The 10,160-nt window shown below is 50.6% G+C and overlaps 1 pseudogene across 1 annotated transcript; it reads left to right on the top strand.

The window, feature by feature from the left end:
* The first annotated feature begins 291 nt into the window (after positions 1-291).
* Positions 292-7,022, top strand: LOC149431462 (uncharacterized; annotated as a pseudogene). Its single transcript, XR_016309264.1, has 2 exons — positions 292-1,171; positions 3,114-7,022. The product of XR_016309264.1 is annotated as an uncharacterized LOC149431462 (transcript).
* Positions 7,023-10,160: the final 3,138 nt, after the last annotated feature.

The raw sequence follows: 10,160 nt of genomic DNA, 5'->3' as shown, positions 1-10,160 counted from the left end.
CTGACAGGAGTGGCACCCGGTGTGGTCTTCTGCTGACAGGAGTGGCACCCGGTGTGGTCTTCTGCTGACAGGAGTGGCACCCGGTGTGGTCTTCTGCTGACAGGAGTGGCACCCGGTGTGGTCTTCTGCTGACAGGAGTGGCACCCGGTGTGGTCTTCTGCTGACAGGAGTGGCACCCGGTGTGGTCTTCTGCTGACAGGAGTGGCACCCGGTGTGGTCTTCTGCTGACAGGAGTGGCACCCGGTGTGGTCTTCTGCTGACAGGAGTGGCACCCGGTGTGGTCTTCTGCTGACAGGAGTGGCACCCGGTGTGGTCTTCTGCTGACAGGAGTGGCACCCGGTGTAGTTTTCTGCTGACAGGAGTGGTACCCAGTGTGGTCTTCTGCTGCTGTAGCCCATCTGCTTCAAGATTGGACATGTACGTTCAGAGATGGTATTCTGCATACCTTGGGTGTAACGAGTGGTTATTGGAGTTCCTGTTGCCTTTCTATCATCTGGAACCAGTCTGCCCATTCTCCTCTGACCTCTGACACCAACAAGGCATTTTCCTTCACACAACTGCCACTCACTGGATATTTTCTCTTTTTTGGACCATTCTCCCTAAACCCTAGAGATGGTTGTGAGTGAAAATCCCATTAGATCAGCAGTTTTTAAATCCTCAGACCAGCCCCTCTGGCACCAACAACCATGCCACGTGCAAAGTCACTTAAATCCCCTTTCTTCCCCATTCTGATGCTCGGTTTGAACTTCAGCAAGTTGTCTTCACCACGTCTAGATACCTAAATGCATTGAGTTGCTGCCATGTGATTGGCTGATTAGTCATTTGTGTTACCGAGCCATTGGACAGGTGGACCTCATGTAGTGTCAGGTGAGTGTATGTGTGGTCTCATGTGGTCTCCTGCTGTGTGAGGACAGTGCAGGGCAGCACGCCGGCTGAGGGTGTTTCCGGTCCTCTGACATGTTCTGTGCGGTTTTCAAACGTTCTTTCCTGTCTTTGCAGCAAGCGTGAGAACTGTCGGAGGATGGGCTCGAGCACCAATCATCTCTCCGTAGAGTTCTGCCACTATTCCACCAGCATGTCGACGTACGTGGACTACCGCCTGTGCTCCCTCCCCGACCAGGAACCCCCCGGCTCCGCCACAGACGGGCCACACATCTGCGAGACGTTCTCTGTAAGTGTCACCCCAGAGATTCCCGGGGTCAGTGCAGCTCCCGATTCCGAGTCCCTGGTTGTCGTATAGAAATACGTGGAAATATTCCCCTTCACTGAGGAGGACTGCTTGGCCTGAGTCAGGAGTGAGAGGTCCAGTGCTGGCCCTTTAAGAAACCTAATGCTGGAGGCATTTCATGGGCTTCCTGATCATGTGATCACTGTGATTGGCTGTTGGTGTTCATGTGATCGGGAGCTTGTGCTACCGGCTCCTGATTGTTGCTATGTGGCACAAAGCCGGTTCATGTGCACTATATTGCCCAAAGTATTGGCCCTGCCCTCCCTATCATGTGATTCAGGGGTTCCAATCCCTCCATATCATGTGATTCAGGGGTTCCAATCCCCTCCCTATCATGTGATTCAGGGGTTCCAATCCCCTCCCTATCATGTGATTCAGGGGTTCCAATCCCCTCCATATCATGTGATTCAGGAGTTCCAATCCCCTCCATATCATGTGATTCAGGGGTTCCAATCCCCTCCATATCATGTGATTCAGGGGTTCCAATATCCTCCAATCATGTGATTCAGGGGTTCCAATCCCCTCCCAATCATGTGATTCAGGGGTTCCAATCCCCTCCCAATCATGTGATTCAGGGGTTCCAATCCCCTCCCAATCATGTGATTCAGGGGTTCCAATCCCCTCCCATTCATGTGATTTAGGGGTTCCAATCCTCTCCATATCATGTGATTCAGGCGTTCCAATCCCCTCCATATCATGTGATTCAGGCGTTCCAATCCCCTCCATATCATGTGACTCAGGTGTTCCAATCCCCTCCATATCATGTGATTCAGGCGTTCCAATCCCCTCCATATCAAGTGATTCAGGCGCTCCAATCCCCTCCATATCAAGTGATTCAAGCGTTCCAATCCCCTCCCATTCATGTGATTCAGGCGTTCCAATCCCCTCCCATTCATGTGATTCAGGCGTTCCAATCCCCTCCCATTCATGTGATTCAGGCGTTCCAATCCCCTCCATATCATGTGATTCAGGGGTTCCAATCCCCTCCATATCGTGATTCAGGGGTTCCAATCCCCTCCCATTCATGTGATTCAGGAGTTTTAATCCCCTCCATATCAGGTGATTCAGGCGTTCCAATCCCCTCCATATCAAGTGATTCAGGCGTTCCAATCCCCTCCATATCAAGTGATTCAGGCGTTCCAATCCCCTCCATATCAAGTGATTCAGGCGTTCCAATCCCCTCCATATCAAGTGATTCAGGCGTTCCAATCCCCTCCATATCATGTGATTCAGGCGTTCCAATCCCCTCCATATCAAGTGATTCAGGCGTTCCAATCCCCTCCATATCATGTGATTCAGGTGTTCCAATCCCCTCTCATTCATGTGATCCAGGTGTTCCAATCCCCTCCATATCATGTGATTCAGGTGTTCCAATCCCCTCCATGGACACAGGTGTATACAATCCCGCCCCTAGGCATGCAGACGGCTTCTACAAACATTGGTGAAAGAATGGGTCCTATACGTTGCTGAAGGTGTTTTCCATTAAAATGTTGCTAAAGGGAGATTTTTTTTTCTTTTTAATTAAAATATCAAACATGTTATACTTCCTGCTCTGTGCAGTGGTATTGCACAGAACACCCCCACTTCCTCCTCTTCTCTGCCCACTTCCCCACCCCCCACTTCCTCTTCCTCTTCACTGCATTTGATTGACAGCAGCAAGAGCCAACCAGCAAGTCTATGTATGAAGAGGAAGCGAGGGGAGAAGAGCTGCAGCCGTGCACAGCGCCGACCTCTTCTCTCATCTCTTCCCCTTCACACAAGGAATCTAAAAACATTTCTTACCTTCGTACAACCAACACGTGAAGGTGATAAAAATCGTTTTTAGGGTTAGAATCACTTTAAATATTCCATGCTGATCACGTCTAACATTTCCAATGTATTGCAGGCGTACGGCTGGTGCCCCAAAGGGCCGCAGTGTGCTCTCTCCCACAACATTGACCTGATCATCGATGAGGATGAGAAGGGCAGAGAAGACAAGAAGAGGAGGAGACGGAAGAGAAAGAAGGAGGTTGCAGTACAAGGAAAAGAGACCCATGAGGAGGCGAGCATGAAACCCCCTTGTAGGAAGATCTTTGTTGACCCTTCCGATCCTCCAGAGGAGAAGGGAGAGGAAAACATGGCGAGCATGGAACCCCCTTGTAAGAAGCTCTTTGTGGACCCTTCAGATCCGTCAGAGAAGAAGGGAGAGGAACATATGGCGAGCATGGAGCCCCCTTGTAAGAAGCTCTTTGTGGACCCTTCAGATCCGTCAGAGAAGAAGGGAGAGGAACATATGGCGAGCATGGAACCCCCTTGTAAGAAGCTCTTTGTGGACCCTTCAGATCCGTCAGAGGAGAAGGGAGAGGAACACATGGCGAGCATGGGACCCCCTAGTAGGAAGATCTTTGTGGACCCTTCCGATCCTCCAGAGAAGAAGGGAAAGGAACACATGGCGAGCATGGGACCCCCTAGTAGGAAGATCTTTGTGGACCCTTCCGATCCTCCAGAGAAGAAGGGAAAGGAACACATGGCGAGCATGGGACCCCCTAGTAGGAAGATCGTTGTGGACCCTTCCGATCCTCCAGAGAAGAAGGGAGAGGAACACATGGCGAGCATGGGACTCCCTAGTAGGAAGATCTTTGTGGACCCTTCTGATCCTCCAGAGGAGAAGGGAGAGGAACACATGGCAAGCATGGGACCCCCTTGTAGCAAACCTTCAGTGGACCCTTCTGATCCCCCAGAGCAAGAGGAGAAAGGACAGGAACACATGGAGACTGAGAAAGAAGACGTCTCAATGGAGGAGACCATTTTGGGGTCCTCTGACCAATCTGAGATGAAGGAGGTGCCCACACTGAGAGTCTCTTCAATCAGGGTGAAGACCACAATGGACCTCCAGCAACTGTAGCCATAGATTTGTCACGAAGAGACTCTCAGACCTGCAAACCCATTGAAGAGGGTCACCATGTGCGGCCCCCTAAGCAGAAAGCTCCCACCGCGTCTGATGCGGGAACCCACAGAGCCGGCTTTGACGCCTTCATGACGGGATACATTCTGGCCTACGTGTGGATGCTAAAGAGGGGCGATAACGCGGACGCTCCCGCCTGCCTCCCGGACTGCCAAAATAAAATTTATCTCAGCGGGAAGAACGTTCCTCTACAGATCATCAAAAGCGTCTTCGCCAAAAACTCCCGCGCCCACATGCAGAAAATGAAACTGATCGCGGCCCATGACGCCTAATGATCCGCCATCTTTAATGGGCAGCATGCAGGGATCTTTAACTGTTTATGGAGTACATTGTGTTGACTTTAGCACCTGTGTTTTTTTTTTTTTTTTTTTTATTGTTCCTGGTTTGGACGGACGATTCATGTGAAGTCCGGATTTCTATTCTCTGTATTCCAGAATATCTTCATCAGCAGTAAAATCCATCAGAGGGTTTCCAGTCTCATTGGAGGCAGCCGTTGTCTGTGACGTCAAAAGAAAGCCAGCGGCAATCCAGCTACAATTCAATAAGGATGTAACTTTATTGCTCTGGACAAACAAACACACACAGAGGTGTTGATTTACTAAAGGCAAATGAGACTGAGCACTTTGCAAAGGGCAGTTCCTCCAGAGCTTAGGAAATGAGCAGAAGCTCTTCTGACTTCCATCATCCAATCACGTGCAAGCAAAAATGTTTTTTTTCTTTTCTTTTAATTTTCCTTGCATGTGATTGGTTATTCTTTGCAAAGTGAAGCTTCACCTCATTTACTAAGCTCTCCAGAAACTGCACTTTGCAAACCGCACAGTCTATTCGGCTTTAGTAAATGAACCCCAGAGTCACGATCTGGGACCACCACCCCCGGCGCGTTTCGTCATAGTGATCTTTTGGAAAAAACACAACAGAGGAGGAGGAGATGGCAATAAAGTTACATCCGTGCTGAATTGTTACCAGTCTTGTCGGCTACTTCTTCCTAGATGCCCGGAGAGGGTTCTGGGATGAGCCCCCGTCTGGCTGCTGCCACTTGGTCTGTTTAGGGGGTGAACTCTATAGTCAAGTCATAAATAAAAATATCAGCACAAGGGACAGGACTTGCTATCCGTGCGATATGTGCCATGTGCTGCTGGCTCCTGCTTTAGAAGAAATCGTCCTCCGATCCCCACAAACCTCTGGTATTGGGGGGGGGGGGGGGTTCATAGAGCCGAGCGACCTGTCCTATGCATTCATCAGGAGTAGTGACTGTGCCCGCCCCTTTCGCCCTCTTCCTCCATTCAGAGGCTGTACTAAAGCTTCTATCAATGACAAACCATCTATGAATGGAGGAGGGGCAGATGAATGAAAGGTGGGCCTCCTCCATTCATAGAAGGTATAGTATAGGAGGTGGGCGGGAATAATCAGCACTCTTCATAGAGCTTGTGACGTGTCCCTCTGATTTATTAACCCCTGCTGCACCGAGAGATTACAGTGCTGGGAGTAGGAGGGCAAGATGGGGGTGATGGCAATCATCGGAGGAGGATTTTCAACTAAAGCAAGAGCCAGCAGCACAAGGGACACAATGCATTGATGGTAAGTGATGTCCCTTATGCTGATTATTTTTTTTTTAACTAAATTTAGACTTTAAGGACTTGTGAGCCGAGAACACACTTCTTCTGGTCGCATTTCAAATGTCAGAAGATATGGAATGCAGACAGAAAGCGGCGAGTAGCAATCCAGCAATAGCCAATCAGAAGTTGCCGCACTGCTGAGTACGGGGTGCTTTGTGTTATGGAATGAGCCCAGTGCTAGTTCTGTGTGTGTGAGCGGCCTTCATAGGAGCTGGGCCCATGCATGACTAGCTGACAGGTTGGTGTCAATGCCCACCCCGCCTAGCAGCATGTAATCATCTCTCCTGCTAACCCCCCCGCCTTCCCCATTCAGCCCCCACCTTTCCATCCAGCTCCCGAGGGAGATGAGAAAATCTGAGCTCCTCGTAGGTGGAGCTTTCACAGGATTGAGGACGCTTTACTTGTCCCCATGTGACAGTGCTGGGCCAATCACCAAAGCACCAGTGTTGTCACATGTTCCATGAATGACTGCTCCAGCACACAGCCTGTGATTGACAGCCTCAGCTCTGTTCCTGGGTGATTGGGGGGGGGGGGGGGGGGGTTGGTGTCCTTTCCCTCCAATCAGCTGTCCTCACTGAATGTAACTTCAGCTCCCTCTGTTCTGAATTCTCAAACAAGCTTTATAAACTCATCACTTTGGACGGTTTGTAGAGAAAAGACTGCAGATAAACAGGTACAACTGATGTGGGAGGATTTGTTTCACCTCTGTGTATCACCTGAGGCCGGTCCCTTCACTGGGGATATTTATATATATATACATAAGCACACACACACACACAGAATCTTATACCCGCAGTTGATCCAGAGGAAGGCACTTCCCCCCCCCCCCCCCCCGATCCAATTTGCTCCTGCGGGGGGACAGACATTCCTTCCTGATCCCCCGAGAGGTAGTCGAATATTTATAGGTAAAGTTGATCCAGGGAATAACAAATGTTTATGTTGTGCTCCGAGTTTTATCCCCTGACCTCCAGAAGGTCCTCCCCCCTTCATGACAGGCCATTTTTTTTTTTGCTCTTCGGCACTGCACTACGTTAAATGTTAATTGCGCTGTCATGCAACACTGCACCCAAATGAAATTTTGATCATTTTTTCACACAGAGCTTTCATTTGGTGGTATTTCATCACCTCTGGGTATAAACGAAAAAAGACCAAAACTTTTGGAATACAAAAAACTATATTTTCTACTTTCTGCTGTAAAACCCATACAAAATAATAAATTTCTTCTTACATTTTGGCTGAAGTGTATTTTGCTGCGTGTTTGGGAAGAAAAAAAAATCCCGATAAATGTATATTGATTGGTTTGTGTGAAAGTTGTAGCGCCTACAAATGGCGGTATAGATACTGGAAATTTTATTTTTTTTTATACCTATAATGGGACTGATGGGAGTGCGGCGGGCAATCTATCACTAACTGACACTGGGGGGAACTGATTGCCACTGACATCACCGGTGACACTAATACAGTGATCAGTGACAATACTGTACACATGACACCGGCTGGGAAGGGGTTAACGTCTGGGGTGATCAAGGGGTTAAATGTGTATCGTGTGTGCGGGGATGATAAGCTGAGAGATTGTTCCCTCTGTACAGAATCCTGTGTTGTCACCACAGAACTCTGGGCTGTGATTGGATGCAGCCGATCAGCAGGTCCCAGCCATGATTCATTGGCCGAAACCTTGTAACAGACTGTCCAGTCACAGTGAGTGGCGGACGGGGGGTGCGCACGCCCGGAGGTAGGCAGCGACATACGGGGACGTCTCTGTGCCTACAGCATGCGGCCGCAGTACATGGCGGGCGGTCACTAAGTGGTGAAAGGAACGCTCCATCCTTTATTGTATCACTTCATAATACTGAGGGCAATCTCTGTCTTTACACTGGCCAGCAGGGGGTGGTAGAAATCTGTTTCTTTTAGAATGGCCTGCAGGGGGCAGTAGTGTGTCGTCCAGTTCAGCGGCTCTCAGGGGCCCCGTGCGGAGCCGGCACATTGCGTGTCTTCTGGATGGATTGCATTTCTGGTTTTTGTCTGACCAGCAGAATGTGACGTCTCCCAGGAATCTGTTGGGGATATCAGGCGGCTTCTGACAACCGAAGGCGTCCGGCGGAGTGCGGTCAGCTTGGCACGTTCAGGCGCATTCGCTGCTCTGCATCATGAAATACTTCACACGGTCAGCTTGTCCTTCAGTTCTATGGCGTTGTGTGTGTGTGTGGGGGGGGCAAATAAAGCGGCATTGCCTTCGCCCCACCCCCGATTCAACATTCATCTTGTTACTGGAGGATTCACTTCATACCTAAACTGCGCCCCCTGGAGCCTACCGGCCCATCACAGCCCCCCCAGAGGTAGCACCCACCTGCCCATCACAGCCGCCACCCATCTATCACAGCCCCCCTGGAACCTACCCGCCCATCACAGCCCCCCCCCTTCCCAGAGTTAACCACCCACCCATCACAGCCCCCTCCCGCCGCAGCTAACCTCCACCCGCCCATCACAACCCCCCCCCCCCAAGCTAACGTCCACCTGCCCATCACAACCCCTCCCCGGAGTTAACCTCCACCCACCCATCACAACCCCCTCCCCCCCCCCGGAGCTAACCACCCACCCATCACAGCCCCCCTGGAGCTAACACTTGCCCATCACAGCCCCCCCACCGAGTGCAATTAAAATCTGACAGGTTTAACCCAACTCTGTCCAAAACAGAATTTTTTTGGCTTTAGATACACCTTAGATCAGCCATGGTTGGGTTCCTCCAGACATGACTTGGGGTTCCTCCAGACGTGACTCGGGGTTCCTCCAGACGTGACTCGGGGTTCCTCCAGAAGTGACTCGGGGTTCCTCCAGACGTGACTCGGGGTTCCTCCAGAAGTGACTCGGGGTTCCTCCAGAAGTGACTCGGGGTTCCTCCAGACGTGACTCGGAGTTCCTCCAGACGTGACTCGGGGGTTCCTTGAGCTGTGGCTAAGCGGCCTCCCATGTGATGGTGTCTACATAGTTTTAGGCCCATCATTTGGCAGAGCCATAGGTATGACTGTAAGGGGGGGCATTCTTACCGGTGACCATCCATGTATGGGGCATTTCCCAAATTACCCCAATTAATTGACTTTATCAGGAGTTTCCTGAGACCTGAAAATTATTTTAAGGGTTCCTCTAAGGCAGCCACTGTCAACCAGGGTTCCATGGAATCCTCGGGTTCCTCCAGGACTGGGTAGGGGCTCGAGCTAACCAACCTCCCATAGTTCTAGGCCCATCATTTGGCAGAGCCTTAGGTATGACTGTAGGGGGGGAGGGGCATTCTTCGCACTTACCTCCACCAATGTCAGAGGCACTTTCCTAGTGACCACCAATGGACTAATCTTAGGGGTTCCCCAAGTCCTGGAACCTATAGCAAGGGTTCCTTTGAGGTAGAAAGGTTGATTTAGATGATCTGTCCCCACCCCCCCACACCTGACCCAGCAGTCGTAATTTGAAATCCTCGCTATTCTCCATCAGCAGTTCAGGCGTGCCGCTGCCCAATCAGATTCGATCTGGTCTCTCCTGGAAGTGCTTACAGAGAAGAAGGCAGCTTGGCAGCGCTGGAGGTGAGTACAGCCGGGACCGAGGGTCGGGGAACGTGTTCCTTCACAGAACAAAATGTAATAAAATGGATCTGGATTTAGAGGTTCTCTTTAATGCGGCTTTTATTTTGCATTCCCTATTCTGTGCGACGTCATTGCGTCTTGTTGCCACTTCGTTACCAATTTGCAAGTCACAATGAAGTCGCACAAAAACATTTCATGAACCTTTTTGGAAAGTCGCACCAATTAGAATGGGGCCACTGCCGGTAATGGGATGCGACCTGTTATGCGACTTCAAATCGGCGAGTTGCGGTGGCGTGAACGGCGCAGTGTGGGGTATAATGGCGGCGGAAGGTTTCAGCAGAAATTAACACAAATAACTAACACTGACATACAAAGCCATTCATAACTCCGCCCCAAACTACCTCACCGACCTGATACCCAAATACCACCCAATGCGTAATCTTCGCTCCACACAAGACCTAGTTCCCTGGTCTCCTCCTCCCACGCCCGACTGCAGGATTTCTCTAGGACTTCCCCCATCCTCTGGAACTCTCTACCCCAATCCATCAGACTGTCACCTACTCTCCTCACCTTCAGACGCACCCTGAAAAGCCATCTCTTCAGGGAAGCCTACCCCACCCTCACCTAACAGCCGATCTCCTCCACTCCTCCCACCACTCCATCCCCCACAGCCACTTCCTCCTGTACCTCTATCCCCTCCCTCCTAGATTGTAAGCTCCCAGGATCAGGGCCCTCACACCCCTCGTGTATTGTATTGTTACTGTATTGTCGCATGTCCTGCCCCCACTATAATGTACAGC

This window comes from Staurois parvus, unplaced genomic scaffold (assembly GCF_062004578.1).
Source record: "Staurois parvus isolate SC_StPar_1 unplaced genomic scaffold, SC_StPar_1.0 ptg002249l, whole genome shotgun sequence".
Taxonomy (NCBI): domain Eukaryota; kingdom Metazoa; phylum Chordata; class Amphibia; order Anura; family Ranidae; genus Staurois; species Staurois parvus.
The sequence above is the reverse complement of the archived record's forward strand: the minus strand, read 5'-3'. Positions and strand labels throughout refer to the sequence as shown.